This window comes from Schistocerca serialis, chromosome 11 (assembly GCF_023864345.2).
Source record: "Schistocerca serialis cubense isolate TAMUIC-IGC-003099 chromosome 11, iqSchSeri2.2, whole genome shotgun sequence".
NCBI lineage: Eukaryota > Metazoa > Arthropoda > Insecta > Orthoptera > Acrididae > Schistocerca > Schistocerca serialis.
In genome coordinates, this window is record NC_064648.1 from 119,247,130 (window position 1) to 119,274,814 (window position 27,685).

Here is a 27,685-nt window from a genome sequence, read left to right on the forward strand (position 1 = left end):
AACTGATTTTGATTAAAGAAACCATATACGGTGCCCCCAGCCTATGCCCAAGCTACATGTGAAAACCCCATGAATGAGATTAGGTGTACAAACAGAGTAGCAGACAAACGAGATTGTTTTACTTAGAACTTAAAATCACAATACTGTATATTTTTTTTCCGTGATTGGATTTCGACGAAATAAGCCTATACAGTGGTACCTCAGGCTACACTTATGTTACCTGCGAAAATCCCATGTAAATTCATCTTGTAGTTTCAAAGGAGCAAGTTCAAACAGACAGACATGGCAGCTTTGCAGATTATAGGTAGATTTGTTTAACCTGCGTATAGTACACCACTTTAATATAACTTCCAACAAATTGCACTTCTGAGAAATACAACACACATCTGAGAATCTCAGAAGTTCATGTACGATGCAATAGTGTTAGGGACTAAAATACACTGGTGTCAAAAATTGTAGCAACAAACTGCTATTTCCCCGTCCAGAGTCTCATTCACAATATGATCATACGAACAGTCAACAGATGTCATTATGCTCATGTTCTGCACAGGAAATGGCATTCTTATCAATGAAAAACCATCCCAGGAATGTCATAAGGGCACCTATCGAGCAGGATAGCATTTGCAGGGTAGTCCCACATCCACAGTCGCTGTGTATGCAATCACAGACAGTGCACTATCGCACAGAGAAGTCACCTAACCAGGCTCTCGGCTGTGGAGAGCCGTAGAAAGAATGGAAGCAGGAGAGTCGCAAACTGATATGGCCTGATGGCTTAATGTTAATCGTTCTGTTGTTTCTCGGATGAGGCGACAGTCAGACCAAAACCGTATCCCAGAGACTGGGACAGGGCCAACCATGTGTGATGCCAGAAAGAGTGGACTGTTATTCGGATGTAAGAGCATGACAGTACGACCTTAGTACAGCACTGCAACGGGCATCTGACCTCGCATCATCCCCTGGATGCGTTATAATGAGGCAAACGGCGTACACAAGGCTTTGTGAGAGTGGCCTTTATTGTTGGAGACCTGCTGTCTATTTACAATGGCATGTATTTGCAGAAGGTAACGTCTAGAGTGGACCCGTCAACATGCCACCTGGACAGTCGAAGAGTGGACCAATGATCTTATCACGGACTCGTCCCGATTTGGTCCGGAGAGTGATTCTCGATGATTTGCATCTGGAGGAAACATGGGACACGATTTTTGGGACCCAAACATTGTCGGAAAAACTAATATCAAGGGGGACCTCTAAAATGGTGTGTTAGCAGGGTTATGTCGACCGCTCGAACACCTCTTCATCAAATTGTATGGGTGAATTAGCTACATGCTATCAGGTACTGTGAGGAGGTCTTGTGATCTCGTGCATGGTTGTTGTGAGGTGCTGTGGGCCCAGACTTCGCATTGGTGGAGATAATGCTCAATCTCATAAGAGCACAGGTGACTGATGTTTCTTTGGAAATGGAAGATATTGTACGCATGGCGTGTTCTGCTTGCTCTCCCGATTTGAATCCTACAGAGTATGTCTGGGATGCACTAGGGAGACAGGTTGCATCACGTCAGCATCCACCAACCACTCTCCGAGACTTGCGAGCAGATCTGCAGGAAGAATGGGCATTATTGCTCCAACATGAGATTGATGATATCATTCACAGCGTGCCCTGTAGTCGTCAGGCCTGTACACTGCCAGAGACGGCCACATCCCGTACTGAGCACATTAACCAGTTGTGTGTGCAAATCCGTTAAGTTGGATAAAAATTAACATTTTTGTCTACTGTTATGCATGTTGCAACTGATTCTGTTCTGTGTTCTTTACAATGCTTCTACTTTACTATCGCCTGTTTATACTGTTTTGCGGCAAAAATAAATGCAACTTGAGAAAATTTTTGTTTGTAGCTTTAATTTTGGACACCAGTGCAGCAACTCACAGAAATTTGACACATCAAAATTTACATGATGTGTCATCACAGTGTGCAAGCAACAAAAATGTACCTTGTATTACAAAATCACTGAAAATTTATTATACTTTCTTGCCATTTTTGACACTAGTATTCATGTTACTTTAGAATCGCCTCTTAGAATAAAATAACAGAGATTGACTTCCCAAACTGAAGTGCAAATAACTGAGTGAAATGGCATTCCGCGCGCGCACACACACACACACACACACACACACACACACACACACACACACACACACACAGAGCCAAAGTCCGCAGACAGTTGTAGTAATTGGGATGGGTTGTAGCTAATCTACATTCATGCAAATAAATTAAGGATAATGCTGATACATGGTGAAACAACTCTCTGGTGGGCGGTTTGCGGGTTTAAATCACCTCGGGGTATGACCATGCGGTGCATTTGACCTGCGGTCATCACACGGTGGCGCTGGCAGCAGTCCACATACACAGAGGTGTGTTGGTGCATGCCAGAGTACGGTGCAGCAAGTAAGTGTGCAGACATTTTCAGACGTGCTAATGGTGACTGTGTGTGTAGAAAATGGCTCAAAGGACACATATTGATGACATAGAATATTAGGGCAACTGGAGGCTGGTTAAACACAGCACGGGCCCTCCGTGTGCCACAAAGTGTGATCTCAAGATTATGGCAACGACTCCAGCAGACAGGAAACGTGTCCAGGCGCTACAGTACGGGACGTCCACAGTGTACAACACCACAAGAAGACCGATATCTCACCATCAGTGCCCGCAGATGGCTACAGAGTACTGCAGGTACCCTCGCTCGGGACCTTACTGCAGCCACTGGAACAGTTGTCTCCGGACACACAGACGACAGACGACTGAACAGACACGGTTTATTCACCCGGAGACCTGCGAGGTGCATTCCACTGACCCCTCGTCACAGGAGAGCCCGTAAAGCCTGGTGTCAAGAACACAGCATGGTCATTGGAACAGTGGTCCCAGGTTATGTTCACAGACGAGTCCAGGTATAGTCTGAACAGTGATTCTCGCCAGGTTTTCATCTGGCGTGAACCAGGAACCGGATACCAACCCCTTAATGTCCTTGAAAGGGACCTGTATGGAGGTCGTGGTTTGATGGTGTGGGGTGGCATTATGATTGGTGCACTGCATGTCTTTGACAGAGGAACTGTAACATGTCAGGCGTATCGGGACGTCATTTTGCACCAGTATGTCCGGCTTTTCAGGGCTCTAGTGGGTCCCACCTTCCTCCTGATGGATGATAACACACGTGCCCACCGAGCTGCCATCGTGGAAGAGTACCTCGAAACAGAAGATACCAGGCAAATGGAGTGGCCTGCCTGTTCTCCAGACCTAAACCCCATCGAGCACATCTGGGATGCTCTCGGTAAAGGTATCACTGCACGTCTTGAAACCCCTACGACACTTCAGGAGCTCCGACAGGCACTGGTGCAAGAATGGGAGGCTATACCACAACAGCTGCTCGACCACCTGATCCAGAGTATGCCAACCCGTTGCGCGGCCTGTGTACGTGTGTACGGTGATCATATCCCGTACTGATGTAGGGGTACATGCGGAGGAAACAGTGGCGTTTTGTAGCACGTGTTTCGTGACGGTTTTCTCAACTTATCACCAGTACCGTGTACCTACAGATCTGTGTCATTTGTGTTCTCTATATGACTACACTATTAGCTTCAGTTTTGTATAGTGCCACATTATGTGGCACCACATTCTACAGTTGTCCTTAATTTATGAGCATGAGTGTATAAAGGAGGCCACAGATAGGACACTTATGCTGCCCGTTCTTGAGTACTGCTCAAGTATCTGGGATCCCACCAGGTCAAATAAAATGAAGGCCTCAAAGCAGTCCTGAGACACTCCACTAGATTTGTTGCCAGTAGACTCGAGTGACATGTGAGTACTACGGAGATGCTTAGAGAACTCAAACAGGATTCCATGGAGGGAAGATGATGTTCTTTTCATGGAACACTTTTGAGAAAATTTAGAGAACTGGCATCTGAAAGTGACTGCAGTGCAATTCTGCAGTCACCAACATTCATTTTGGGAAATTGTGGATTACCAGTTTTAAGACACCTAAGACAACTTCAAGATGGAGAGTACAATGAAAACCTCAAAGGTTTATTTCCTTTCCAAATCTGCAGATACTTACAATCCTGTTTTAAAAAATTCCTGCCAAATAGTCAATTAAACTCTCTCATAGGAGCAGAGGACATGGGTGGAATGGACCCAATAACCCAAAATGGCTACGCAATTCGTGGCAATAATGTGAGCTGGCAGAGCATCCATTTGACCCCACACAACACCCTGATACAGCTGCCTAAATCACCACCAAACCCTGTCATGTTTCTCTCTTAGGATGTAAACTTGGCCAGACATTGAAAACAACATGAAACAAAACTCATCCAGCCAAATGACTTTCTTCCATTGCTTCAAAGTCTACATTTTATGGCTTCGGTACTAAGAAACTTCCTGGCAGATTAAAACTGTGTGCCAGACCGAGACTCAAACTCGGGACTTTTGCCTTTGGCGGGCAAGTGCGGGGCGTGAGTCGTGCTTGGGTAGTTCAGATGGTAGAGCACTTGCCCGCGAAAGGCAGAGGTCTCGAGTTCGAGTCTCGGTCTGGCACACAGTTTTAATCTGCCAGGAAGTTTCATATCAGCGCACACTCCGCTGCAGAGTGAAAATCTCATTCTGGAAACATCCTCCAGGCTGTGGCTAAGCCATGTCTCCGCAATATCCTTTCGTTCAGGAGTGTTAGTTCTGCAAGGTTCGCAGGAGAGCTTCTGTAAAGTTTGGAAGGTAGGAGACGAGGTACTGGCAGAAGTAAAGCTGTGAGGACCGGGCGTGAGTCGTGCTTCGGTAGCTCAGATGGTAGAGCACTTGCCCGCGAAAGGCAAAGGTCCCGAGTTCGAGTCTCGGTCTGGCACACAGTTTTAATCTGCCAGGAAATTTCATATCAGCGCACACTCCGCTGGAGAGTGAAAGTCGCATTCAGCACTATGTTCTCCTATTATGACAATTTGCATCACTGATGTGTCATTTTGGAATTCCAGTTCACCTTGCTATTCATGGAGCTCCCATCGTGTTGTTTTCGTACTGACAGGGTTTGTGAGTGTGAAATGAAGTTCTGCGATGACTTTTGTAGCTGCAGGCCATCCACTTTTCATCACAACCCCCTTCAGTGTCCGTCCATCACAATAACACACACTTTCGTCCAAATTTTGACTAGCAGATTATCTTTTTCTGCTTTCCCTGTATACGATATAAATCTTCAATATGGTGCCTCCTGGAAACACCAAGCACTGCGGCTACCTCGCTTATGGGATGACCCGGCATACGAACACTGACAATTTGTCCAAGTTCAAATTCACTTAGCTCAGATATAACACTCCCACAACTACACGAAGATTGTTCTGACTGTGACTGACATTTTCAACATATTGACAACACTGCAACATATTAACGACTTGTTCATTTGAGTCAAACACGACTGTGCAACCTGCAGGTATTTCGACAACATTATGGAAAGGATAGATTGCTACTCACCGTATAGTGGAGATGTTTTGTCATAGATAAGGCATAACAAAACGGACTGTCAAAAAAGTTAGCTTTTGGCCAAAAAGGCCTGAATAGGAATTAGAAAAAACACACACACACACACACACACACACACACACACACACACACACACACACAGTCCGCCCTCAGCATCTGTGTGTGTGTATGTGCGCGCGCGTGTGTGTTTTTTCTAATTCCTATTCAGGCCTTTTTGGCCAAAAGCTAACTTGTTTGACAGTCCTTTTTGTTGTTGTGGCTATCTGCAACTCAAAGTCTATGCTATATGGTGATAGTAATCCAACCTTTTCATAATATTGGCATTTCTATCCAATCCCTGTATCTATCCAATCCCTGTATCTCACTTTGCACTGATCTGAAGAAAAGGGGATTAGTTTATTGAACATACCTTCAGTTCTTGTTCCCTTAAGGTGTCTTGGGTTGAAGTAAATTAAGTATTTCTTTGGCAAAAACAAGCAGTGTGAATATGGTGTACCATAGGTAACAGCAGGTTCTGCAGTATATATTGGTATTATTTGAGTCATTCTGCTCCCGCTATTTACTTCGTAATACTGTTGTAGTAGTTGTTGTGGTCTTCAGTACTGAGACTGGTTTGATGCAGCTCTCCATGCTACTCTATCCTGTGCAAGCTTCTTCATCTCCCAGTACCTACTGCAGCCTACATCCTTCTGAATCTGCTTAGTGTATTCATCTCTTGGTCTCCCTCTACGATTTTTACCCTCCACGCTGCCCTCCAGTACCAAATTGGTGATCCCTTGATGCCTCAGAACATGTCCTACCAACTGATCCCTTCTTCTAGTCAAGTTGTGCCACAAACTTCTCTTCTCTCCAATTCTATTCAATACCTCCTCATTAGTTATGTGATCTACCCATCTAATCTTCAGCATTCTTCTGTAGCACCACATTTCAAAAGCTTCTATTCTCTTCTTGTCCAAACTATTTATCATCCATGTTTCACTTCCATGCATGGCTACACTCCAGAAACGACTTCCTGACACTTAAATCTACGCTCAATGTTAACAAATTTCTCTTCTTCAGAAACGCTTTCCTTGCCATTGCCAGTCTACATTTTATATCCTCTCTACTTCGACCATCATCAGTTATTTTGCTCCCAAAATAGCAAAACTCCTTTACTACTTTAAGTGTCTCATTTCCTAATCTAATACCATCAGCATCACACGACTTAATTCGACTACATTCCATTATCCTCATTTCACTTTTGTTGATGTTCATCTTATATCGTCCTTTCAAGACACTATCCATTCCATTCAACTGCTCTTCCAAGTCCTTTGCTGTCTCCGTCAGAATTACAATGTCACTGGTGATCCTCAAGGTTTTCATTTCTTCTCCATGGATTTTAATACCTACTCCGAATTTTTCTTTTTTTTCCTTTACTGCTTGCTCAATATACAGATTGAATAACATCGGGGAGAGGCTACAACCCTGTCTTACTCCCTTCCCAACCACTGCTTCCCTTTCATGTCCCTCGACTCTTATAACTGCCATCTGGTTTCTGTACAAATTGTAAATAGCCTTTCGCTCCCTGTATTTTACCCCAGCCACCTTCAGAATATGGAAGAGAGTATTCCATTCAACATTGTCAAAAGCTTTCTCTAAGTCTACAAATTATTTGCCACTAATAATAATCAGCCTTAGGTATACTGTGATTGACACAGTCACAGGTTTCATACAGAATAGGGTTCAGGGTGAAGTTATGTACTGCAAACATTTAACCCTTAACTCACGAGGTGTAGATCATACCAGAATTTTCTAAGTTGCTCTCATAGGTCAGTTATAGTGGAATAGTTTTATACATCGCCTACACTCTTTTAATCACAAACCCTACAAATTATTATTGTGACTTGTGTTATCACCTTATTTGATTGTTGCTGACATGTGTTGTTGACATGTGGTGAGTTCTCCTAGACCGCATCTTATGAACTACACACCTGTTTTCGTTAGTTCAGTACAAAATGTGTTCGTGAGAATGTGACAATTTTACACACTCTAAGTTTGATGACTTTTTTAGTCAGGGGATGGAGAATGATGTTAATGACATAGAACAAGAAGTAGACAAAGAATATAATGATTTTTCAATAGCCAGTGATCAGAATTCTGCTAGCGAAAAGAGGACCATTCAGAGAAAGAACTTCAGGACAATGGTGATGAGGACATTTCTGTTTCTCCAACAAAATACTTAGTGTTAATTAAAATTAAATGTATTCTGGTAAAGAAAAATGTAGATCTCAATACTGAACGTTAATTTTGCAGCCTTTCTTTTTCTGACTATCGATTTTAGTTTTTATATGCAAGTTTAAACCCCGGAATTTAGTTTCATGTGAAACTACAGAGGTACCATAATTTTTCAGAATGTAAAATTCAGTCTGCTGACAGTTCATTTATGTGTACTATTGAAAAAGCTTCACAAAAGTATGTGATTTTTGTGTGATACAAAAATAAAATACTGCTGGCTTTATTCAATGCAATAAAAATCAACAAGGAGTATTTAAGCAACACTTATGTAGTTGTAACCATAAATGTTACATAACATAAATTAAATTTTCAAATGATTTACAGCTTAAAACTTGGTGTAAAGATAGGGGTTTCAGAGACCACACCTCACGGTATACATTACAGTAAAGTCAACTCGTGAGTTAAGGGTTAACAAACTCCCATCGAACAGAAAGCAAAAAATTGGGAATCTATACCAATTAAAAGAGAATTATAAACATACTTCATTCCCACTCATTCCACCAGTAATCTTATTAATCTCACTTGAGAATTGAAGATTCTGATTTGTTGCATGCATAGTATCAGGCGACTACTCTTAAGGCGACCAGGTGCTTATTGCTAGTTGATGAATACCAATACAGATATGTAAATACTGAGCATGCAGCTGTTTACTGCAACTGGAGAAACAGCAGCCAACCTCCTTTCCCACATCCATTCTAAAGTTGTAGCTTTTCTAGTAATTTGTTTATGTTAAATCTAGCAGACACAGTTATAGCTGTTTTATGAGAGTTTATTACCATGCATTCTTGAACATGTTCTGCTCTTTGTTTGCATTTACCTTTCCTCATTCCACATTTCAGAATGCAATGAATTAATTAAAGAAAACCAAAGAATAGAAAAGCAAGTAGATCATCGGACATTAATAGCAACATCTACATCTACATCTACATCCATACTCCGCAAGCCACCTGACGGTGTGTGGTGGAGGGTACCCTGAGTACCTCTACCAGTTCTCCCTTCTATTCCAGTCTCGTATTGTTCGTGGAAAGAAGGATTGTCTGTATGCTTCTGTGTGGGCTCTAATCTCTCTGATTTTATCCTCATGGTCTCTTCGCGAGATATACGTAGGAGGGAGCAATATACTGCTCGACTGCTCAGCGAAGGTATGTTCTGGAAACTTCAACAAAAGCCCGTACCGAGCTACTGAGCATCCCTCCTGCAGAGTCTTCCACTGGAGTTTATCCGTCATCTCCGTAACGCTTTCGCAATTACTAAATGATCCTGTTACGAAGCGCGCTGCTCTCCATTGGATCTTCTCTATCTCTTCTATCAACCCTATCTGGTACGGATCCCACACCGCTGAGCAGTATTCAAGCAGTGGGCGAACAAGCGTACTGCAACATACTTCCTTTGTTTTCGGATTGCATTTCCTTAGGATTCTTCCAAAGAATCTCAGTCTGGCATCTGCTTTACCGACGATCAACTTTATATGAATCATTCCATTTTAAATCACTCCTACTGCGTACTCCCAGATAATTTATGGAATTAACTGCTTCCAGTTGCTGACCTGCTATTTTGTAGCTAAATGATAAGGGATCTATCTTTCTATGTATTCGCAGCACATTACACTTGTCTACATTGAGATTCAATTGCCATTCCCTGCACCATGCGTCAATTCGCTGCAGATCCTCCTGCATTTCAGTACAATTTTCCATTGTTACAACCTCTCGATACACCACAGCATCATCTGCAAAAAGCCTCAGTGAACTTCCGATGTCATCCACCAGGTCATTTATGTATATGTTGCTGTAGGTATCCATCATAGTTGCCGAGTCCATCTCCCTAAAAACACTTCGTAATCTACATTTACATCTATATGGCTACTCTGCACATCAATCTTAAGTGCATGGCAGAGAGTTTGTCAGACCAACTCAAATATTTCTCTATTACTCTATGTTCAAACAGCGCATGGAAAAAATGAATGCCTATATCATTCTGAGAGAGCTCTGATTTTGCTAATTTATTATGATCATTCCTCCCTCTGTAGGTTGGCGACGTGATTGAAATTTCGTGAGAAGATCCCATCGCATCGAGGAATGCCTTTGTTTTAATGATGTCCACCCTAAACCCTGTATTAATTAGATTAGATTTACTTTCATTCCAATTGATCCTTAGTGAGGAGATCCTCCAGGATGTGGAACATGTCCGTGACACTGTCACTCTTTTCTTGATAACACAAAACAAGCTGCCTTTCTTTGAACTTCCTCAATGCACTTTGTCAATCCTATCTGGCAAGGAATCCAAACTGTGCAGCAGTACTCCAAAAAAGAACAGATAACTGTAATGTAGGCAGTCTCTTTAGTACATCTGTTGCATCTTCTAAGTGTTCTGCCAATAAAAAGGCAGTCTTTGGTTCTCTCTCTCTTGCTGTTGAATATCTTACCACTGCCGTAAATAACTCCAGTTTGACAAGAAGGCAAAGTCACATGAGAGTTATTTTTGTGTCCAATATTTTGAGTGGGTAAATCACTGTTAAACAGTAACTGATGTTTTATCATCAGCAACAAAAACCATTAAGGTGTAAATATAGTTGGAAGTGAGTTTCAGAATTCCATGATCCTCAAAAAGGCTTCTGTGAGATTACTATTTCATGCAATATCACAAATTTTTGCAAATAGCTTTACTGTTCACAAGATGTCTGGTTATCAACTTTACACAATATTTTTAGCACACACTCCCATAGATGAATAATTCTTTTGCCCTCAACTGCATTGTTCCAGAAAATTATGCCCCAGGACAGTATTAAGTGAACGTATTCCATCAGTCCCCTTTGCAAGTTGTAACACAGCAGACTAGGAAACAAGAAGTTATCGATGCTGGGACTAATGACCATCCCGATTCACAGGTGGTACGTAGAACACATACTTTGTACATAACTGCTAATGTGATCATTTTTGATTGCACTTGAATATCAGTTTGTATACAGCTTTCAAATTATCCCTATTTTACATAAATTTAGCTTCACAGAAATTTCCAGAATGTTGGTTTGGCACCAGGTCCTAAAATCACATTCCCAAATTTGCTTACACTGGAGCTGTTAAATGTATAATGCACATTACTAATTCAAGATTCAGACCTAATGGCAGTATTAAGAATTATCCAATACTTAAAAATTAAATGAATATCTTACTTAAATTATTTGTTAACAAAACGTAACCAATGAAATTTTACACTGTTGTTTTTGTGGTCTTCAGTCCTGAGACTGGTTTGATGCAGCTCTCCATGCTACTCTATCCTGTGCAAGCTTCTTCATCTCCCAGTACCTACTGCAACCTACATCCTTCTGAATCTGCTTAGTGTATTCATCTCTTGGTCTCCCTCTACGATTTTTACCCTACACGCTGCCCTCCAATGCTAAATTTGTGATCCCTTGATGCCTCAAAACATGTCCTACCAACCGATCCCTTCCAACCGATCCCTTCTTCTACTCAAGTTGTGCCACAAACTTCTCTTCTCCCCAATCCTATTCAATACCTCCTCATTAGTTACGTGATCTACCCACCTTACCTTCAGCATTCTTCTGTAGCACCACATTTCAAAAGCTTCTATTCTCTTCTTGTCCAAACTGGTTATTGTCCATGTTTCACTTCCATACATGCGTGCACTCCAAACAAATACTTTCAGAAACGACTTCCTGACACTTAAATCTATACTCGATGTTAACAAATTTCTCTTCTTCAGAAACGCTTTCCTTGCCATTGCCAGTCTACATTTTATATCCTCTCTACTTTGACCATCATCAGTTATTTTACTCCCTAAATAGCAAAACTCCTTTATTACTTTAAGTGTCTCATTTCCTAATCTAATCCCCTCAGCATCACCTGATTTAATTTGATTACATTCCATTATCCTCGTTTTGCTTTTGTTGATGTTCATCTTATATCCTCCTTTCAAGACACTGTCCCTTCCGTTCAACTACTCTTCCAAGTCCTTTGCTGTTTCTGACAGAATTACAATGTCATCGGCGAACCTCAAAGTTTTTACTTCCTCTCCATGAATTTTAATACCTACTCCGAATTTTTCTTTTGTTTCCTTTACTGCTTGCTCAATATACAGATTGAATAACATTGGGGAGAGGCTACAACCCTGTCTCACTCCTTTCCCAACCACTGCTTCCCTTTCATGCCCCTCGACTCTTATAACTGCCATCTGGTTTCTGTACAAATTGAAAATAGCCTTTCGCTCCCTGTATTTTACCCCTGCCACCTTCAGAATTTGAAAGAGAGTATTCCAGTTAACGTTGTCAAAAGCTTTTTCTAAGTCTACAAATGCTAGAAACGTAGGTTTGCCTTTCCTTAATCTTTCTTCTAAGATAAGTCGTAAGGTTAGTATTGCCTCACGTGTTCCAACATTTCTACGGAATCCAAACTGATCTTCCCCAAGGTCCGCTTCTACCAGTTTTTCCATTCGTCTGTAAAGAATTCGCGTTAGTATTTTGCAGCTGTGACTTATTAAACTGATAGTTCGGTAATTTTCACATCTGTCAACACCTGCTTTCTTTGGGATTGGAATTATTATATTCTTCTTGAAGTCTGTGGGTATTTCGCCTGTCTCATACATCTTGCTCACCAGATGGTAGAGTTTTGTCATGACTGGCTCTCCCAAGGCCATCAGTAGTTCTAATGGAATGTTGTCTACTCCCGGGGCCTTGTTCCGACTCAGGTCTTTCAGTACTCTGTCAAACTCTTCACGCAGTATCTTATCTCCCATTTCTTCTTCATCTACATCCTCTTCCATTTCCATAGTATTGTCCTCAAGTACATCGCCCTTGTATAAACCCTCTATATACTCCTTCCACCTTTCTGCCTTCCCTTCTTTGCTTACACTATGACGTACATAACGACATCTACAATTATGTAAAGAGAATTTTCATTTGTTGTAGAATATTTTTCAATAGTTACATTTATGTAAAAGCATAATTTTTTAATTGTAGGTTTAATCATATTTAAGCACCAACAATTCTTTAAAATCATGTCAATTACTGTAAAATATATTTCGGAATAAAATTCAGTTGTCAGTTACACAGTTACTTTTATTACATGTTGCTGGGCTCAACAGATTATTCTGTCATCTTCAGAGCACAATATTGGTTTACCTTATGTCAATGTTTTCTATGCAGAAGCATAATGAAATTACAATTCAAAAAAGTATACATACTGTATGTAAAACTGTGAACACAGATCGATAATTTACAGTAAATGGATCATATTTATGTACATAGTCAAGCTGTTTTGCCGGCATAAGTATGCATATAAATGTGATTCATTTACCGTAAATTATCAATCTGTGTGTCCAATTATCACATATACAAACATTATTGGACTTGACATGTTGTTATGCTTACATGAAGAATATACTGACATCTGCTAAACCAATATTATGCACTAAAGATGGCAGATTAATCTGTTGAAACCGGTGAAGTGAAATAAAACAACTGTGCAATTTACAAGTGAATTTTATTCTGAAATATATACTGCAGTTGATGAGAAAATAACAGCCACGATTAAAATCACTGTTAGACACACACGCGCACGCACACATGTGCAAGGTGATACAGCTGCCACTATCGATTGGGTTTATGCAACCTTCAATGTCTTCAAAAACCACATGAGCTTCTCATATTCCCTCACTTGCTATGTGCAAACAATTAGTCCTACAGAGAAAATGAACAAGACCTTTTTGTAGAAAATTTAACATAGTTAAATTTTGTACTGGGAGGCTTTTTCACTGGCGGCCATGGTTTTCAAGTCATACATGAAAAATGCCTTCAAAGGTAACTTTTGTACTTTTTTTATTATATAATTCAAAAACTATGGCCTCCAGCGAAAACATATCCCAATACAAAATTCAACTACATTACGTTCTCTACAAAAAGGTCTTGTTCATTTTTTGCATACCAAACAATGGAAACTCCAATAAGGAATATCAACAATGTAGGAAAAGACAGATTGCTATTGACCACAAAGAATACACGTCAAGTTGCCAACAGAAACATGTGAGTGTCTTAATTGTGCCCGTGTGCAACCTGACATGTCTTCTTTAAGTGGTCAAGGGAGTCTATGGTGAGTGTTAAACCAGTCTGATGGTGCAAAGTTTTGTCATATTTTGCTCCATATGGAAAGAATACACAAAACGCAAAATGGAGATATTTATCAGGTTATTATGGTATGTTACAAAAGGAACAGCCAGACAGAAATGAGTTATGCTTCCTGAAGATAAGTGTCCACTTAAAAACTGATTTAGTTGCATGTTAAAATTCAATGTTTTTGCCTCTTGATTTACATTGACAATATGCTCCAAGCAAATCATCTGCGGTGTTTTCTAAGTTCACACTATGTTCATGACTTTTCATAAGCCAGTGAACGGTAATGTGACAATGTCAACACAGTGAAAGAATGAATGAAGCTGAAGAAATGGATTAAAATTTGTGCTGTAGCCTGGACTTGAACCCGGGTCTTCTTGCTTGTTAGGCAGAAATGCTAACCATTACACTACCACAGCACTACAGTTAACATTGCTGCACGAACTACCCAAGTTGAGTTCCCTCCCCAACACAAACTTTCAATCCATATCTTCTGCTTGTTTTTCCTTACATTTTCACTACTGCCAGGGCTCTCCGGCATTGGAATAGCACCCCAGCATTGTAAATAATGGGAAAGTGCTGTATCACAGGTGATCTTATAGATCTTATAATTATATTTTTCCGTGAGACATTTACGTTTCTTCTTTATCTGTGATAATGATTGAAGCAGAAGAAATGGATTAAAATTTGTGCAGCAACCGGGAGTCGAACCCAGGTCTTCTTGCTTGCTAGGCAGATACACTGACCATTACACCACCACAGCACTATTGTTAACATTGCTGCACGAACCACTTAAGTTGAATGCCCTCCCAAACACAAACTTTCAGTTCATATCTTCTGCTTATTTTCCCTTACATTGTCACTACTGCCAGGGCTCTCCAGCATTGGAATAGCATCCCAGTTCGAGTTCCAGCCACATCACAAATTTTAATCCATTTCTTCTGCTTCAATCATTATTGCAGATAAAGAAGAGACTTAAATGACTCAGGGAAAAATATAATTATAACAGTAAAAGAAGTTTATAATTGCTGAACTGGCAGAACTGAGCCTTTTGTTTACCTGATAACAATTCTGATTAACTGTCACAACCCAATGCGACTCAAAAAATTAAAACAGAAACAAAACAAAAAGAGGAGGAAAACAAATTCTCCCTCATATACCTGCACTACAGCTAACTGCTCGGAGATTCCACTGCAGCCCACTCTAGCACCTGGCACCCACACACTCACAATCACGAGAGCCGAGCTCCGCTCGATGCTCAACTGCCATCTGCTGCCATTACTGATGTCTTATCAGCACCTTTTATGCCACTCCTTTAATAGCACTGACTCAGAACCTGTTTGTGTAACAAAAGAACTATAATCAAACGCAGCTCAGCACACACTCCCATATGCGTGTTCTGCCATGGAAAACTACTCATAATGGGTGATTCGTTACTTCCGACATGTACTAGTTCACAGAAATAAAATTACAGTCATATCAAAATGTCCTTTATCAAATGCTACCAGTTGTAACAAAGCAGGTGGTTCCCCCCCCCCCCCCCCCCTTTTTTCCTTCTTCCAGGCAAAATTTTTATTTTTTTCCAAATATCTTCGAGATTATTACTTACGTGGATAGTGCACAATACCCAAAATCTTGACTATTAACTCAGGGCTTAGTCAACCTTGTTAGCCGTTAAATTCTTTTGATTAACTGGTATTCGCAAGTGTGATTAGTTTACCTAAAAATGGTGCTAATTACAAATACCAGTGATATAAAACTTCATTATCATTGTTTCTATGTAAACATACACATAAATCTAAATCTACAATTACATTTACAGCTACACTCTGTAAACCATGGCAGAGAGTACGTCCTACTGTACCAGTTGTGTGTAACATTGGCCTGGTTTCAAATAGTACAGTTCATGACATAAGTTCATGGCTTGTAGAAAAAAAAACTAATCTTAAATCACAGTAATACTCAATTTTTACAGTTTCTAACACACAATTCAACAAAACCTGATGTTTTAATTTCAAAGAATGGGCTTGTGTTTAGTGAAACTGAACAGTTCAAATTTCTGGTTGTTCAGATAGTAAACTGTAGGGAAAATCCCACATTCAGGATCCACTTTTTTTATTGTTTATTTTATGGCCTTCATTGGACCACTCTAGTCAAAAATACAAAGCTGTAAACAAGTTGTTACACAGGTATACAATTTGGCTCAACAATAACTTAATATGATATTTAAGTAATATAATTATTTGAGTCTATTCTTATATGAAAGGTGTTTTGCTCTTCTGTCTGCCCAATATTTCTCCATTCTTTCAGATATTTTATTTCTTTCTTTATCTGAGACCACTCTTCCTGTACTCCTTTTATTGATTTTCATTTGTAGTCTGGTTTGCAGGTTTTGCAGTATTCTGGTTTTCTCTGTCTTGTTTTTTAGGTCATCTACTGTAATTTGGAGTTCTTTTATATCTTCCTTAATATCTGTGATCCATTTAATGTCGCTCTTGCTATTCCAGAATTTTTGTATTATTTTTTTACTAATTCTGTTTTCTGGAGTTCTCATCGGATGTCCAAAGAATGAGATGCGTTTCTTCCTGATTGTGCTCATGACTGGTTCTATTTTCTTATATACTGTTTCATTTGATACTATTCTCCAATGTCCATTTATTTTATACTGTTTATTTATACATGTCCTAATTATTCTTCTTTCAATTTTTAGTATTCTGTCAATTTCTGCTGTATTAGTTGTTTTGAAGACAGTTTCAGCTGCATACGTTATTTCTGGTTGTGTAACTGTTTTATAGTGTTTTAATTTTGTGTCTATAGATAGGCTTTTTTTGTTGTATGTAGTTTTGGTAATGTAATTTGCGTAGTTCAGTTTTTTTATTCTATTCTGCCATGATGGCTTCTCATTTAGATTGTATGTTATTATTTCGCCTAAATATTTAAATTTATCAACAATTTTTATTTCCTGTTCTCCTACCGTAATTTTGTTTGCAAGTGGTGGATCAGATAGCATAATCTCCGTTTTTTCAAATGATGTTCTAAGGCCTACTTTCTCTGCTATTTCTTGTAGTGATTTCACTTGTTGCCTGGCTTCTTGAACAATGTTGGCTAGGAGAGCAAGATCATCAGCAAGTCCCAAGCAGTTTAAGCTAAAATCATCTTTTGCACTTCCAATTCTTATCAACTTTGGATTGTCCTTTTACCATGCTCTCATTATGTATTCCAGTGCGCAGTTGAACAGTGTCCACTATGTTTATTTTCATTCGCTTATGTTGCATGGTATTATATTTTGTGGTAACTCTTCCCATTCTAAAAGGATACTTTTGGCTCAGAAATGGGCGGTTCAGGCAATAAGTGGTGTAAGTTCACAAACCTCTTGTCGACCCCTGTTCACAAGTCTGGGTATTTTGATATTGGCCTCTCAATATATATATTTCTTACTGGATTCCTTGTTAACAATATTAGATTATTCCCAAGAATAAGCAGCTTTCACTCAGTTAATACTCGGCAGAAATCAAACCTACATTTGGATCGGACTTCCTTAACTCTTGTGCAGAGAGGTGTGCAGTATACTGCTGCATCCATTTTCAATAAGCTACCACTAGAATTCAAAAATCTTAGCAGCAATCCACACACTTTCAAATCGAAATTGCAGAGTTTCCTCGTGGGTCACTCCTCCTTTGCTGTTGAGGAGTTCCTTGAAAAATTAAACTGATTCTTATTGTGTTGTTGATTGAGCTTACTTGATCTTATGGCTTGACTTTTCTTGGGTTCGCAAACATTTTATTTTTATCTATTATTACTTTTATGTTGTAATTTCATGTACTGACACATTCCATAACCTCTGACCTCAATTCGGTCCTAAGGAACTTGACATGTCATTTAAAAAATAAATAAATTAGGGCTTCTTCCTGTTCCATTGATGTACGAAGCACAGGAAGAATGTTTGTTTGGGAAGAATGTTTGTTTGAACGCTTCTGTGCATGCAGTAATTATTCTAGTCTTATCCTCACGATCCCTATGTGAGTGACGTGTAGGGGATTGTAGTATATCCCTTGAGGAATCATTTAAAGCCGGTTCTTGAAACTTTGTTAATCAACTTTCTCGGGAGTCTTCAAGAGTCTACCAGCTCAGTTCCTTCAGCATCTCTATGATACTCTCCCACAGATTCGACAAATCTGTGACCATTCATGCTGGTCTTCTCTGTACATGTTCAATATCACAGTCCTATATGATACAGATGCCGCACACTTGAGCAATATTCTAAAACTGGTTGAGCAAGTGATTTGTAAGCAATCTCTTGTGTGGACTGATTGCACTTTCCCAGTATTCTAGCAACAAATGTTTTAGCCATGACTGAACCTATGTGACCATTCCATTTCATATCCCTACAAGGTGTTACACAAAGGTATTTGTATGAGTAACCCATTCCAACAGTGACTCATTGATATTATAGCTACAGGATACTACATTTTTGTTTTGTGAAGTGCAAAATTTTACATTTCTGAACATTTACAGCACGTTGCCACTCTGCACCATGCTGAAATCTTATCAATATCTGACTGAATATTTATGCAGCTTCTCTGAGATAGTATTTCATTACAGATAACTGCATCATCTGCCAAAAGCCTGATTTTACTATTAATATTGTCTGCTAGGTCATTAATATAAAACATGAACAGCAAGGGTTCCAACACACTTCCCTGGGGCACATCCAGAGTTACTTCTACACCTGACGGTGACTCTCCATTCGAGATAACATGCTATGTCCTGCCAACCAAAAAGTCCTCAATCCAGTCACAAACTCCACTTGATACTACATGTGTTCATAATTTTGACAATAAGCATTGGTGCAGTACTGAGTCAAATGCTCTTCGGTAACTAAATAATTGCCAGCCGGTGTGGCCGTGCGGTTCTAGGCGCTTCAGTTTGGAACCGCGTGACCGCTACAGTCGCAGGTTTGAATCCTGCCTCGGGCATGAATGTGTGTGATGTCCTTAGGTTAGTTAGGTTTAAGTAGTTCTAAGTTCTAGGGGACTGATGACCTCAGATGTTGAGTCCCATAGTGCTCAGAGCCATTTGAATCATTCTGAACTAAATAATTGAAGAATCTGTACAGCTAGTGTAGCAACTTTTGCATCAATTTAGTTTCAGAGTAATTAGCATTACTACCAAAAATGTTGTTACTGAGGTAGGATCACAGATTTTGGCAAAACAGACAGCATAGCTCAATAGCAATTATTGTTGTATCTCTCTACTAATCAGTTAATCAGGAACATAAATATTTAATTGTAACTTGTAAAAAAGCAGTGGACAACATCATCTGAGAGCAGTGTTAATAATTGTAAACTTAAAAGGGACATTGCAGGAGGCATTTCAGTCAGTCTGGGGAAGGTGATAAAATGAGCAATATCTGCATCCAAAAATGTACTGCAGACGAGCTGGAACAAATTACAGCTCAGATAGTGTTCCGAGCTTTATACAAGTTTCGCATCTGGAAGATCGTTCTGTAATTCAGTGACTGCTTTTAATCATTCATTGTGAAGTGGCAATTAATCTCAGTTACTGTGTTCATCTTCAATACTGCTTACTGTGACAATAAGATTAGACTGTAAGCTGTGTTATTTCCAAATGATATTTACTGTTCACAGCGTGTTCATTTTGATATGACTATATACCTGAAGAGGCACTGATTTAAGAAAATTAATCAGTAACAGTGTTAATTTAATGTCTGCCACATGTAAACTTCTGTCACTTCAATATTAGGTTACTGCACTCGAGCGATCACGTTTTAGAACACATACTGAGTGTAGTATATGGCTAGCTGATTATCTGTGCATAAATTATAATAGATGACCTGCAATCTGGCCATAAAATGTAGGTTATTTAATATCAAGGTGCAATTAGTGTCTTCTGGACTGTAAATCTGGTGTGAACATTATTTAAAATAGCCTACTTTCCGACAACCAGTTTTCAGACAGATTCAAAGGAGATGCAGCTACCAGAAGTGCACTTGAAAAATTCTACTTAACATTGTTGTTAAGGAAAGACTAATGGTTAAAATTAAACAACATTTACGAGAAGCCCAATTTGGATCTGGGAAGGGAAAAGGAACTGCAGAAGCTGTAATGGCACTACAAATGATTTTAGAAAGAAAAATATATTCTGGAAAGGCAAATATATGCTGGATTTGTTGACCCCACTTGATAGAATGGACGGGAAGAAACTGTTTGTAAAAATCAATAAAATAGGAACAGACCTGAGAGATAAAAGATGAGTCTCAGTCTATATAAAATGCATAGTACAAAAACAGATATCCATGTGAAACAGAGCAAGCTGGAATCTCCCAACTGCTCTTCTTGCATCTTCACTAATAATTAATTTTTTACCCATATTCGTTATTCCATTTTGATTGCTGCCTACATGGTGTACATATAACACGTGCATAAATATTCCATAACATTATGTAGGATGAGTTTCAGTTGGATTTATTGTTCAGAGTCTTTTTTGTAATGTGTTGATTCTCATAATGCAGGTAATTTACATGAAAACCTTGTTAACTGAAAAAAAATGGCTAACTGAACTTCTTAATGCAACATACAAGAGGAAATTCCTTGTGAGCCAGTTGGCTGCTCTGATCATACATCCATTAAAAAGAGTGAAATCCTGAATTTCCATTAAGGTATATTGAGTTATCTGAAACTAATTAAATACAAGATAATTAATGTTACATTCTGGGACCAGTTACATTTTCCATTGTAGATTTGCCTTTGTGTTTATTAAATTCCAACCTTTGCCATTATACTTCGACCAGATTTTTATGCACAAAATGACACAACTCACTAATTAATTGAGTCATTAATTAGGATTTTTGGAAAGTTTACCATAATTCTCAGTATGGCATGTGTACTCATAAATGGGTTACTCCCAACACGGATGCAAAAAATGGTTTCATAAGCTTCTGTAATCTGTTAACCCACAGCATATTTCATAAATCAAATTACTGTTATTTACAGTCCATCCTAACTAGCAAAATATAACCTAGGCATTTTTCAAATGATAATATAACTTCCGAAATCGCAATACACTACTGCCCATTAATTTCAATACACCCTGGTATTTCTGATTTTCAGCACAAATCAAACATTATTTCTCACAAAATATAACTATATTAACTTCCACATATGTAATACAATCACAACCATTATATTTTACTTTCGTCAAAATATCCTCGTTTAGATTTAATAACTGCCTCACAAACTCGAGGCATTTGGTCAATCAGATTTTGTAGGTATCGTGAATCTATACGATTCCACACATCCTTAACAATATTCCTTAACAATATTGCTGGATATATTAACTTCCCTGATACATCTGTCCACTTCCTCCCAGACCATTTCAATGGGATTACAATAGGGGCTTTGGGACGACCATACGATAGCGCATATCAGTCAGTACTTTATGCTTTTCCTTTGATGCAATGTAGTTTGCACAGTATGCCGGCCAATGTTTTGGGTCATTATCCTGTTGAAAGGTGAACCCTTTCCCTATTAAGTGCAATTGACTTCATATTACATGATACTGAAGTATGTGATGGTACTGCTTCTCATCCATACATCCTTCTATTTTCACAATGTCGCCAACTCTATCTCCGCAAAACATCCCCGAACCACAATAGAACCTCCATTGCGTCTAAGTGTACGTAGAACACACTGCTGGGCTATCCTTTCCCCTAAAAATCAGCGAACAAATATTCTCCTTCTAGTTCCAAAAATCTCAAACTTCAATTCATCGGTGAATAACACCTTCATCCACTCTTCCGCTGTCCAATTACAATATTTTCTAACCCATTCTCTTTATTTATGGGCCTTAGAAGGGGTTTTCTTGCTGTGACATATCCTTCCAAGCTAGCCTCAGTCGGTCTCCTTTTTACTGTTGCAACAGATATTGTTGTCGTGTTCATTTCATTTCATTTCATTCCACTCAAATTTGGGGCACTGTTTTGAATCTATTTCTCCTACTGGTAATTCTGATATACTTATCACTTTTAGTTGTTTTACGAGGTCATCCTGGTCGGGGTATGTCCTTATTGCTACCTGTTGTCTTCTGGCAGTGAAGGTTGTATTGCACTCCCCCTATAGACATACTACACTGTTTCACAATTTGGCGAATAGATAAACCTGCCTGGCTAAGTGCTACAACTGCAGCATGTTTTTCTATGGATATTTCCACTCGTAGAGCCATACTAGCGATGTGCGCACTTCAATGTCACGAAGGAACTGACGTTCAGGAACCACATGTTATGTATCATAGCAATGCTTGCCATTTGCTGTGGACATCACATCACTACAGGGAACAACACAGGTGCACCAAATGTGGCATCCATCGGCAAATAGATAAACACAACATTGTTTGTTGGACACTATTGTATCTCAATGACCACAAACAAATATCATGACATATACCCAACTGTTGTACTATTCCTTTGCTTCCTCAACAGTACCCACAGTACTGGATCTTATCTACAGAGAAATAGATGTCATTTACAGAGTGTATTGAAATTAGTGAGTGGTACTGTATGTTCATATGACAGTAGCTGAACAGCTGGACATCACCCAAAATTTTCAGTCTGGGACCAGCAAGCCTTCACCTAATACCTATGCAAGATACTGAGAAACTGCAGCTATTCCTGACTGTGTTCAAGTTGATTCTTGAGTTCATGGCCTATCTTTAGGAAGCTGGCTTCTGTATAGGAAAGTTGCAACACACAATTTCCGTGTGGACACCCAAACAACTATTCAGTGCTTACAAAGTTCATATTTAACATTTAGATATTATCATTAGAAGAAACAGAACTGAGTGTGAAATGTTACAGCCTTTAATTTGACAGTTAGGGTGGATAATTTAAAAAGGGAAATGGATAGTTGAAGCCAGACATAGTAGGAATCAGTGAAGTTCAGTGGCAGGAACAGCACTTCTGGTCAGGTGAATACTGGGTTACAAAAACAAAATCGGACAGGAGTAATGCAGGATTAGGTTTAATAATGAACAAGAAAATAGGAATGTAAGCTACTACGAACAGTGCAGTCAACACATTATTGTAGCCAAAACAGAAATAAAGCAGACACCCGAACCGTAGTACAAGTTTACATGCCATAATTGACTGCGATATTGAAGAAATGTATGATGAGATAAAAGAACTCATTCAGGTAGTTAAAGGAGATGAGAATTTAACAGTGATGGAGGACTGGAATTTGATAGTAAGAAAAGGGAGAGAACGAAAAATTGTAGTTAAATATGAACACGGGAAACGAATGAACGAGGAACCCGCCTGGTAAAATTTTGCACAGATCATAATTTAATCATTGCTAACACTTGCTTTAAGAATCACAAAAGAAGGTTGTATACATGTAAGAGACCTAGAGGCACCAGAGGGTTTCAGATTGATTATATAATGGTAATACATAGATTTTGGAGCCAAATTTTAAATTTCAAGACATTCCAGGGGCAGATGTGGAGTCTGATCACAATTTATTGGTTATGAACAGTAGTTTAAAAATGAAGAAACTGAAAAAAGGTAGGAAATTAAGGAGACAGTACCTGGATATGTTGAAAGAACCTGAGGTTGTTGAGAATTTCAGAGAAGGATTGGGCTATGACTGACAGGAGCAGGGGAAAAGAATGCAGTGGAAGACGAATGGGTAACTTTGAGAGACAATAGTGAAGACAGCAGACAATCAGCTAGGTAGAGAGACAAGGCCTAATAGAAATCCTTGAATAACCACAGGAGATATTGAATAAATTGATGTAAGGAGAAAACATAAAAATGCAGTAAATGAAGCAGGGGAATACAAACATCTCAAATATGAGATTGACATGATTGAGCTCAAACATAATGAGGTAACAGAATAACCTCCCCACGCTAACCAGCATGGATTCTTAAAACATTAATCATGTGAAACCCAACTTGCACTTTTCTCACATGACATACTGAAGGCTTTGGATCGAAAAAGTCTCGGAGATGCTGTATTTTTTGACTTCCAAAAATTATATGACTCTGTATCACACCTGTGCTTACTGTCAGAAGTTCAGTGATATGCAGTATTAAGTGAAATTTGTGACTGGGATGAGGATTTTTTGGTAGGGAGGACACAGTATGTTATCTTGGATGCAGAGTCATCATCAGTTGTAGAAGTAACTTCGGGTGTGCTCCAGGGAGTGTGGTGGGACCCTTACTGTTCATGTTGTATATAAATTATCTTGTGGACAACATTAATAGCAAAAGCAAATTTTTTGCAGACGACGCAGTTATCTATAGTGAAGAACAGTCTGAAAGAAGCTGCATAACTATTCTGTCAGATCTTGATAAGATTTCAAAGTGGTGCAAAAGATTGGTAATCTGCTTTAAATGTTCAGAAATGTAAAACTGCACTTCACATAACAAAGAAACATGTTATTCTATGACTATAATATCAATGAGTTATATTTGGAATCAGCCAACTCATATAAATACCCGGGAGTAATACTTTGTACGGATATGAAATTGAGCCATCATATAGGCTTGATTACAGGTAAAGCAGGTGGCTGACTTTTGTTTATTGGTAGAATACTGGGCAAGTGCACTCTGTCTACAAGGGAGGTTGCTTATAAATAACTCATGTGATCCATTCTAGAATATTGCTCAAGTGTGTGGGACTCATATCAAACGGGACTAACACGGGATATTGAACATACACAGAGAAAGACAGCACGAATGGTCATTGGTTTGTTTAAACTGTGGGAGAGTGTCACAGAGATACTGAAGGAACTGAACTGACAGATTCTTGAAGATAGATGTAAAAAGTCCTGAGACAGTCTATTAACAAAGTTTCAAGAACCAGCTTTATATGGTGACACTAGGGATATACTACAATCCTCTATGGTTTGCTCACATACGGATCATGACAAGATTAGAGTAGCTACAGTATGTACCACACACTTTGGGGTGGTTTGTAGAGTATGGCTGTAGATGCAGGTGTAGATGTAGATAAAGTGCACAATGACTCACCAGGAATGGCTAGAGCACAAATGTTAAGTATTAACAAGCATATATCACTAGGGGAAAGATAGATAGTACCTAAAGGAAAATTAAAGAGGCCTTCGAAGAAAATAAACAGCTGTACGGATATTAAGAGCTCAGACGGAAAACCCGTACTACACAACGAAGGGAAAGCTGAAAGGTGGAAGGAGTACATAGAGGATCTATACAAGGGAGATGTGCTTGACAGCAATATTATTGAAACGCAAGATGATGTAGATGAAGATGAGGTGGGAGACATGATACTGTGAGAAGAATCTGACAGAGCATGAAAGACTTAAGTTGAAACAAGGCCCTGGGAATAGACGACATTCCATCTGAACTACTGATAACTGTCGGAGAGATAGCCATGGCAAAACTCTTCCACCTGGTGTGCAAGATGTTTGAGGCACACGAAGCAACCTCCAACTTCAAGAGGAATATAATAATCCCAATTTCTGGTGCTGACAGATGTGAAATTTAATGAACTATCAGTTTAACAAGTCACGGTTGCAAAACACTAACACGAATTCTTTACAAAAGAACAGAAAAACTGGTAGAAGCCAATCTCGGGGAAGATCAGTTTGAATTCCAGAGAAATGTAGGAAAATGCGAGGTAATACTGAAGCTATGACTTCTCTTGCAAGATAGGTTAAGAAAAGGTAAACCTACATTACAGCATTTGTATACTCAGAAAAGGTTTTGACAATGTTGACTGTAATATTCTCTTCGAAATTCTGAAGATAGCACGGATAAAATACAGGGAGTGAAGGGCTATTTACAAGTTGTACAAAAACCAGACAGCAGTTACGAGAGTCAAGGGGCACGAAAGAGAAGTGGAGGTTGAGAAGGAAGTGAGACAGGATTGCAGTCTATTACAGATGTTATTCCATCGATACATTGAACAAGCAGTAAAGGAAACCAAAGAAAAGTTTAGAGTAGGAATTAAAGTGCAGGGAGAAGAAATAAAGATTTTGGGGTTTGCCGATGACATTGCAGTTCTGTTAGACATAGCAAATGACTTAGAAGAGCAGTTGAATTGAGTGGACAATGCCTTGGAAGGAGAACACGAGATGAACAAAAGCAAAGCTAGTATAATGGAATGTAGTCAAATTAAATCAGGTGACGCTGAGGAAATTTCGTTACGAATCGAGACACTTTAGTAGTACTGCTACAGGAAAAGGTAGCAGATTCGATAGATAGACTGAATAATTAATCAGGAGATATTGAATCGAATTGGGGAGAAAAGAAATTTGTGGCATAGACTGACTAGAAGAAGGGATTGGTTGATAGGACACATTCTGAGACATCAGGGGATCACCACTTTAGTACCGGAGGAAAGTGTGGGGTTGGACTCTCAGTTCAAAAGGGAATGCACAAGTGATGACAAGCGAAGGTTAGTAGAGATCTGTACGTCTGTGAAAAGATCTATGTGTGAAGCAAACAACAAGTACCAACGTCACATCTTAGCAAAATATCTGGAAGAGAACTCAAGAAAATTCTGGTATTACATAAAAACACTAAGGAGGGCTTAGGCTTCCATTTAGTCCTTGTTGACCAGTCTGGTGTGGCAATTGAAGATAGCAAAACGAAAGCTGAAGTTTTAAATTTCACGTTCAAGAAATCGTTCATGCAGGAGAATCGAATCATACAAACCTACTGTCATTTGACCATCGGACAGATTCCCGTATGGACGACATAGTAACAAGCATACCTGGTGTAGAGAAACAACTTAAAGATTTGAAAGGCAAATAAATCAACAGGTCTAGATGGAGTCCCAGTTTCATTCTACTAAGAGTACAGTAGGGCAGTGGCCCCTAACCTAGGTTGTGTTTATCATGAATATCTCGCCCAGCACAAAGTCCTGTATATGTTGTTGTTGTTGTGGTCCTCAGTCCAGAGACTGGTTTCATGCAGCTCTTCATGCTACTCTATCCTGTGCAAGCTTCTTCATCCCCCAGTAACTACTGCAACCTACATCCTTCTGAATCTGCTTACTGTATTCATCTCTTGGTCTCCCTCTATGATTCTTACTCTCCACACTGCCCTCCAATGCTAAATTTGTGATCCCTTGATGCCTCAGAACATGTCCTACCAACCGGTCCCTTCTTCTTGTCAAGTTGTACCACAAACTTCTCTTCTCCCCAATCCTATTCAATACCTCCTCATTAGTTATGTGATCTACCCATCTAATCTTCAACATTCTTCTGTAGCACCACATTTCGAAAGCTTCTATTCTCTTCTTGTCTAAACTATTTATCGTCCATGTTTCACTTCTATACATGGCTACACTCCATAGAAATATTTTCAGAAACGACTTCCTGACACTTAAATCTATACTCGATGTTAACAAATTTCTCTTCTTCAGGAACGCTTTCCTACCCATTGCCAGTCTACATTTTATATCCTCTCTACTTCTACCATCATCAGTTATTTTGCTCCCCAAATAGCACAACTCCTTTACTACTTTAAGTGTCTCATTTCCTAATCTAATTCCCTCAGCATCACCCGACTTAATTCGACTACATTCCATTATCCTCGTTTTGCTTTTGTTGATGCTCATCTTATATCCTCCTTTCAAGACACTGTCCATTCCGTTCAACTGCTCTTCCGAGTCCTTTGCTGTCCCTGACAGAATTACAATGTCATCGGCGAGCCTCAAAGTTTTTATTTCTTCTCCATGGATTTTAATACCTACTCCAAATTTTTCTTTTGTTTCCTTTAC

The 27,685-nt window shown here is 39.3% G+C and overlaps 1 protein-coding gene and 1 non-coding gene across 4 annotated transcripts in view; both read right to left on the reverse strand.

Moving 5' to 3' along the window:
- Window positions 1-27,685, reverse strand: part of LOC126427329 (histone acetyltransferase KAT2A) — a 339,982-nt gene that overhangs the window by 295,286 nt on the left and 17,011 nt on the right. Inside the window, exon 2 of one of the 3 annotated variants that reach the window (XM_050089640.1) lies at window positions 15,068-15,243. The exons of the other annotated variants lie outside the window; for them this stretch is intronic. The gene's annotated coding sequence lies outside the window, so the exon portion shown is untranslated. The remainder of the gene's footprint in view (window positions 1-15,067; window positions 15,244-27,685) is intronic. 3 annotated transcript variants of the gene reach the window in all.
- Trnav-aac (transfer RNA valine (anticodon AAC)) lies at window positions 14,254-14,326 on the reverse strand. Its single transcript has one exon. It is a non-coding gene; the product is annotated as a tRNA-Val (tRNA).